Below are 8,484 nucleotides of genomic sequence, written 5' to 3' on the forward strand. Positions count from 1 at the left end.
GCCAAAAAATGTCCACTGTCGAATTTAGAAAAAATTATCTTTAAGTCGATCGGTTTGTAATCAGAAAACATGTGAAATTTCTGAAACAGATATTCAATAGGTTTATTAATTTGCCCAAAAATCTTTGATCGGCGTTTTCCTCCGAGGAAGCTTGGATTCTGCAAAACGTCTGAAACATGTCTCAAATGATTTTTCGTAAAAATGTTTGGAAATGATTTGAACACGAAATTTCCCTAACAAAATCCAACTTCCCCCAATGAGGGATGGATTCTGCATTAAGTGTGAGACATCCATTAAATTAATTTGAATAAAGATCTTTGAAAATTATGTCCGATACGCTCTTGGGTGGAAAACGCGGCAAAGGTTTAATAAAAGAAAGTTTATACTTCAGCTTCAAGATCCTCACCGACTAACATGGGCGGAAACCGTAGATTCCAACACTTGGTTCTTAATTCGCTGAACTAAAAACATATTTTTAAATAGAAGTAGAGATCAAGATGGGTAGATTTCAATTTTCCACGGGCGTGTTCTTAGCGGCAACGAAACATTAAAAATTAAAATTAAATAAAATCCAAAATTCCAAGAATTGTATGTGTTAGCCGGAACCAAAAATCCAAATAAAGGCAGAATTTTTAATACAAAAATAAAAACGGAACAAAGTTTTGTTCTTTGTGTTTGTGTTAAAAAGACATATGAGTGAAAGTAAATGAGAGGATTTACTAGGCAAATTAAAGAAATTTAGAAGCACAGATTATTTAGAACATCATTATAAAAATCAAAGCTACTCCAATATGGCAATGGCAAACGAGCAATTGAAAGCTATTATAGAAGGTACAGTCTTAAGCGCACTCGCCTTGCAAAAACAAAGCTTCAATAAAAAATTACAAGACATTAAACAACACTTAGGTAGAGTGAATTTCGGCACACCTGAAGTAGAAACATATTGAGATGCCGAAATGAGAGCAAGTGTCATGTGCAACTAGACTTTAGATATTATGAAGTCCCTGCCGGACATGGAGAAAAGCGGCACATACCATATACATAGTGTACGAAAGATACGAGGGTAATTCGAAACATTACCAAGCTTTAGGCAAATTGAGGAACAAAATAAAAGGTTCATCTGATATGATACTTTCGTCTTTTGACGTTCCTCTTAATTTTAAGGACATAATCAACCGGTTAGATTTTATATACGCAGACAAACGACCAGTGTATCTGATAGATCAAGAAATTTCAACGCTCCGTCAGGAATATGTGACTCTCTTGCAATATTATGACGAAGTAGAGAAAAAACTGACTCTGCTAATAATCAAGACTATCATGACACCTACGACAACACCGTACCCGCTTCGTTGAAAGAAAACTACGTGTACTTATTTCGGGAACCAGAAAGTCGTTAAGCGATGTTCTTTATTCCGCAAGACCTTCTGCTGTAGCATTAGCCCAAGAAGTTGAGGCTAATCACGAGCGATATATGTTCGCGTGTTCTTAGTGGAAAGGTTATATCTAAAATTTTTAGCACGGAAATTTCCACGGGCAATACCCGATGGTATGTACATAAATGAACGTATGAATCAACATTTTGTTTGAAAATATATAAATACACACACCCTAATAAAGGCGCGACAGGACCCTGAAACGTGTAGGAAAAGAATTTTAATAAAAACGTCTTGTTATCAAAATGAACAAGAGCGGCCTAATCAATTCAAAATTATAAGATATTATTTTTAGTTCAAAAATACCAGGATGGGAGTACGTTGTTAAATAAATACTCTCGCAGGAAGCAACCGTTTTTCAGGGATTCGCAACCAACCGAAACATTAACTTGGTTAATGGTCTCGCGCTAAGTTATCTGTATTAAATATGCGCTCCAAAAATAGTTATTATAGCGCAAAATCGAGCCCACACTCAAATTTTCTAAGTTCGCGCGGCCTTCAAAACAAGAGCTTCAGTTATTGATGATGACCCGGGAACAATGACCCGTTTTTGGGGCGAAGAAAAGAGCTCGCCCACCAACCAAGGCGAAGGGTACTTTATCATAGCGGAGCAAGTCAGGAAGTGGAAATACTGTTTTTTCTTAAGATTGAAGAACGAACAAAAACATAAGTTATTCACAGGGATTGACTAATAGGGGTGACTGTACGTGTCGTGGTTCGCATTTAAAGCGGATTTTCTGGAGATCTTTCTGCCGCCGTCGTATTTTGAAGGATTAGAGGATGCGAATCAGGCCCTCAATCAGCGAAATCGAGATCATCAGGCGTCAAAGCCGACAGTACCTGTCAGACTAGCAACATAGCCCGGTATGTTAACTGCGGGTATCCGTACACCTCGGGAATTTGCTGCTGGCGAATGAGATTGGCTAGCTGGGCGCTCGATTAGCATTCTGTTGTTGGTAATGTCTTTTATGTTAGACCATGTGGTCCTTGTTGTGTAACAACACGTTGCGCGGATAGCGACATGGTTTTAGACACCGCAATGAGACCACCGATAGAGGGCGATGCAATAGTTCCTACTAAGAGCCCCAGGTGCACATCTGGAAATCGCTAACATCAATAAGCTGAAGCTTGTGCAATAAAAATTACTTTCACCGTTATCGGCAGTAGTTTTCATATAAGGCAACTAAACAACTTTTATGCCTTGAACCCGTGGAAAATGGGTCAGAACCTATAATTTTGAACGTAGGTTCTGCTTGTGTTTTGAATAGCTGATTATATGCCCTGTTTCAAATCAAAAGCTACAAATCCATATTCAAGTCCTGTATTTTGACCATTATATGCCCTGTTTCAAATCAAAAGCTACAAATCCATATTCAAGTCCTGTATTTTGACCATGTTTTATAGGTTTTAAGAGCACTCGCACGACAAAATTCTTCGATGCAATGGTGCTCTATGCTGGCTCCACCTTTAATCTACATTTGTTCGTGTGAGTTTCTACCATACGAGTAACGTATGACGCGAAGTCGAAATATTTGGGAGTGCCTGAAAGATGAGATTTGATGGTATGCTTTCTGTAGATCAATTTTGAAAACTGTATTTTTTTTCTACAATATATTGGTTACGTCAGGAACAGTGAAGTTGCTAGCCATTCACCAGTGTGCTGACCATTTGATTTTAGAGGGTCGTCAGATACCTTTTTCCATTAGATATGCGAACTTATTTTTTTCAGGTTTAAGTTTTCCTCCCGTAAGTCAGCAAAAGCGGGCATGGCATGGGGGCCGTTTATTGTAGTGTAGTGAATCACATTAGAAAATGTTGGTTTCCTATTGAAACTGAACTCATGTAAAATCTGTGCAAATTTACTTGTGTGTTATAAGAAGTCAACTGTGTGATATTTTCTTCTGAAACGAAACCGTTGTTTCCAAAAGTGTTTTTTAAAACCTAAAGTCGGCATTGTATCTTTCATTATATAGCAATTGCCGCTTACCTACCGACCACGTTGTCAGTTGCCAATGAATACCACATTTGCCCACAAATTTCCACTGTCGAATTTCCAAAAATTTGTTTAAAGCCGATCGGATGGTAATCAGAAAACTGTAATACAACCCTTTTTTGCCAATTTACCACTGTTGCGGGTGGAACTTCTGAAACACATATTTAACAGGTTCATTAATTTGCTCAAAAATCTTTGATCGGTGTTTTCCAACGAGGAAGCTTGGATTCTACAAAACGTCTGAAACATGTCTCAAATGATTTTTCGTAAAGATTTTTGGAAATGATTTTGAACACGAAATTTCCCAAACAAAATCCAACTTCCCCCAATGAGGGATGAATTCTGCATAAATTGTAAGGAAGCTACTGGCTGGGGTACAAATCTCGTTCTCGCAAGGTTCAGCAAGCCTACAAGACATTTGTTAGTTGGCGGGTTGGAGGGAGAGGGGAAGTGTCACAAATATCGCTACTCTGCCTTCGATCCTCCTAGCGGAAAGGCCTGCGCATATCCGGAACGACCGAGCTGACCTTCAGCGTTCGATGGATAGTGCAGCGGTCTCTGCCAAAGTCCGTCCCAGCCCACACACAAACTACTGTTGGGATGGTTACCATAAGCGACGTAACGAAGCCTCGTCTCTCTCGATACCCTACACTTTAGGTTAGGAAAGGGGTTGTTATTATGAGCGACGTAATGAAGCCTCGCCTCTCGATACACTACGCTTTAGGTTAGGAAAGGGGTTATGTCGAGCGACCTAATGAAGCATCGTCTCTCGATACTACGCTTTAAGTTAGGAAGGAAAGGTCATGTTGAGTACCGGCTAGCCACGGTACCCGAGGTTAGTGTTAATAAAAGGTGACAAGGATTAGCAGACATTCTTTATGAGTATTACTTTATTCACATAACCTTCTTTATAATTGTTAAGCACTACCCTACTCTGTTTCCCAACAAGAAAACCTTGCCGCACTGTCTGGAGCCCTAGCGCTCCGCTACCCGTTTTGGGGTTATGTTTTCCTTCTGCCACTCCGACACACGTCTTCTTACTCTGATAGTCGCCGCCAAAAGTAACGGCACGCTCGCAAGCGAGCCCTGCGCTTGCCTCGGCCACTCAACTTCGCCACGAGCTTTCGCAACTTCGCCTCGGAGCTTTCGCTATTCGCCACCGAATTAAAGTTGTACTCTCGAAGACGGTGTTGAGCAACCGATCGACAACGCACGGTTGCTAAACTTAAATTGGGCTTCTTGCCCTTAACCAACTTCAATACTTCGTCATCTTGCCTTAACCATTCTAATAACTAACACAATGCTTATATACTATAACTTTGAAACTATAATTATAAACTGTGGGGTGGCTACTTTAGTGGCCGCCTCACAAAATTGTGAGGCATCCATTAAATTAATTTGAATAAAGATCTTTGAAAATTATTTTCGATACGTTCTTGGGTGGAAACGCGGCAAAGGTTTAATAAAAGAAAGTTTATACTTCAGCTTCAAGATCCTCACCGACTAACATGGGCGGAAACCGTAGATTTCAACACTTGGTTCTTTATTCGATGAACTTAAAACATAGGTATAAATAGATGTAGAGATCAAGATGGATAGATTTCAATTTTCCACGGGCGTGTTCTTAGTGGAAACGAAACATTAAAAATTAGAATTAAATAAAAACCAAAATTCCAAGAATTGTATGTGTATTGTATAGGCACGAGTTTAGAAAAATTCTTTTGCAGAATTTTTAATGCAAAAATAAAAACGGAACAAAGTTTTGCTTTTTGTGTTTGTGTTAATAAGACATATGAATGAAAGTGAATGACAGGATTTACTAGGCAAATTCAAGAAATTTAAAGGCACACATTATTGAGAATATCAATTTAAAACTCAAAACTACTCCAATATGGCAATGGCAAACGAGTAATTGAAAGCTATTATAGAAGGCGCAGTCTTAAGCGCACTCGCCTTGCAAAAACAAAGCTTCAATAAAAAATTACAAGATATTAAACAACGGTTAGGTAGTGTGAATATCGGCACACCTGAAGTAGAAACATATTGACATTAGATATTATGAAGTCCCTGCCGGACCTGGAGAAAAGCGGCACATACCGTATACAAAGTGTACGAAAGATACGAGGGTAATTCGAAACATTACCAAGCTTTAGGCATATTGAGGAACAAAATAAAAGGTTCATCTGATATGATACTTTCGTCTTTTGACGTTCCTCTCAATTTTAAGGACATAATCAACCAGTAAGATTTAACATACGCAGACAAACGACCAGTGTATCTGATAGATCAAGAAATTTCAACGCTCCGTCTGGAATATATGACTCTTGCAATAATATGAAGAAGTAGAGAAAAAATTGACTCTGCCAATAAACAAGACTATCATGACCAACAACAACAGCGTAGCCGTTTCGTTGAGCGAAAAATACAGAGCAGTTGCGATTCGTGTACTTATTTCGGGAACCAGAAAGACGTTCTGCTGTAGCATTAGCCCAAGAAGTCGAGGCTAATCACGACGATATATGTTCGCAAGTATTGTTGTCCGAAGCATCGAGGAAGGACTTAAAAAACCGAACACAGACAGCAGGGCAGAGAAAGAAACATAGTATCAGATACTAGATTTAACCAGGGAGGCAAAAATCCTCACTTTAATAAAAGACAGGGACAACCACCTAATCAAGTTCAAGTCCAGCTAATGGACGTTGACAGCTCATCACGTTTTAGACAACCTACACAAAACCAACAAAGCGCTCATATACAAATTCAGAACAATCAGTGGCAAATGCAACAACAAAACACTCAACCCGAAGCTTACAACAGTCAGGGACAGGCGAATAAACGACCAAACAGTAGTAGTGCAAGGGATACAGGAATGAAACATCAGAGAATCAACCATTTAGCCCCAGACGATGCACCTCAACACCAAGAGGATTGCGAATACCCAACGGTAGCAGAAGAGGAAGTACAAGATATAGACGACGACCTCACGCAATACGACCCAGGCCATTTTTTAGGCATAATTCCCTGCTCGCGTTCATACAAAGGGAAATCGCAGGGGGAAAAATTAAACTTTTGATAGACATGGAAGCTCCCAAGAACTATATTATAATAATATATATATTATTAAAAGAGTTACAAAATATTATTTCCGTAAATAAGCCATTTCATGTAAAGTCAATTGATGGTTATAACACTGATGGTATAAAAACTGCGGGATGCACCTCTTTAATACAAATACGACATTCATCTTATTACCAAACCTTACAAAATTTGACGGAATAATTGGAATTGACTTACTTAAGCAAACTGACGTTGTACTTGACTTAAAAACAAAAATCTAATAACTAACAGCGGTTCTGAGGTAATCCGATTTTAAAAAATGTTCAAACGTGAATTTTACAAAAGTTGAGGATATTGTAGTGCGTATATGCCCTTACAGAATACCCTGTACTTAAATATAAAGTATGCAGCAGTATGTTGCATACAATAACAATAATATAGTAAACAAGCCCAGAGCCACTTTATGTATTGGCTCGGTCTCATATTACGCAGCGCGGTTCACTAGTCTCACTAGCTGACCGTTTATGCTTACGCTGCATATCCCACGCTCCGTCTGAGCGCATTCCGTGAGCAATATATATGCTCACTAATACAGGCATACGCGAGCTACTCACTCTCCCTCTCTTTGTAGCTGTTAACGAATAACAGCATAAGTATATATGTATATCCATAGGCTAAGCGCAAATTATTAAAACCGAATAAATTCATTCTGAACAAAGAGACAAAACAGCACTGACGTGCTGGCCTTTTTATTAAAGAGTGTTCATTTTACATGGCGACCGTAACAAGTGTCACGAACATGTTAAAAAATAACATGTGCATATAAAATATAAAATATACAACTGGAGGTGCAGCAGCAACAACAATCATCGGCAGAACACATACTAAAATTGGAACGATACAGAGAAGATTACCATGGAATAACAACATCATCGACAAAAATACAACTGGAGGTGCAGCAGCAGCAGCAGCTATATATATATAAAAAAAATAATAACTACAGCCTGCTTGGAGCTGGACTGGAGCTGGAAAAATCAAAAAATATACTGAGTGAGTACAGGGCATGAGCTCTAAGGCAAAAAATAAGCCAAGACGCAGTGGCATTAAGGAGCGAATCAGACGGAGAAAGTCTGAAATCGTAAGACTCCTATATAAATGCAAAAATCCCCTCCCATGGGACACTGCAGTGAAACTAAATGACGAACTCGAACATCTCGAGTCGTTATTAAAATCAAAGAGCGAGCCCTGTCCCTCAGATATAAATATTAAAAAACTAACAAAGAATCATCGTCCACCGCCAAGACAGATACCAGCACGCCCACGCAGATGCCCACCAGATTGTAAAGGCCCCCTCTATAGCTCCCATTGCGAGGGCACCTGCCGCACTAAGGAAGCAGAGTCAACCAACGCATGAGAGGCAAACCGCCGCTTATGCCTACGAGGGAATACAAAGCAACTAAGACGAGTTGCATGAGAGGCAAACCGCCCCTTATGCCTACGAGGGAATACAAAGCAACTAAGACGAGTTGCATGAGAGGCAAACCGCCCCTTATGCCTACGTGGGAATAAAGAAGACCCTATAACAACAGTACCGGCAGCGCCCAACATTTTAAATTAAATAGTAATAAATAAAACTTAAAAATTGTAATGCCCGACGACAATTGAGTCGACCGGTAAGACGTTTGGCCCGTACAGCCATTCGAAACAATAGGTAGGAAAAAATACAGATAGTAAAAATAAAAAAAAAACAATTAAGATGCGTTTTAAGCAGAAAACAAACAAGCAAAACAAAACCCGACTTGTAAACAATAAAAGCATCAAATTTAATAATTATATGTAATAAAAACTCAAAATGAACGATACAAACAACAACTTGTCTTGTAAAACTAAACGAAAACAAATTTAACATTACGCATTTGTAATTTTTAAGATAATTCCTTTTTTTTTAATTTTATGTATGATCCTATATTATATATGAATATTTATATTAAAAGAAAA

Source organism: Drosophila montana, unplaced genomic scaffold (assembly GCF_035044405.1).
Source record: "Drosophila montana isolate Dmon_TW-CO22-7 unplaced genomic scaffold, ASM3504440v1 contig_3838_1, whole genome shotgun sequence".
Classification (NCBI taxonomy): Eukaryota; Metazoa; Arthropoda; class Insecta; order Diptera; family Drosophilidae; genus Drosophila; species Drosophila montana.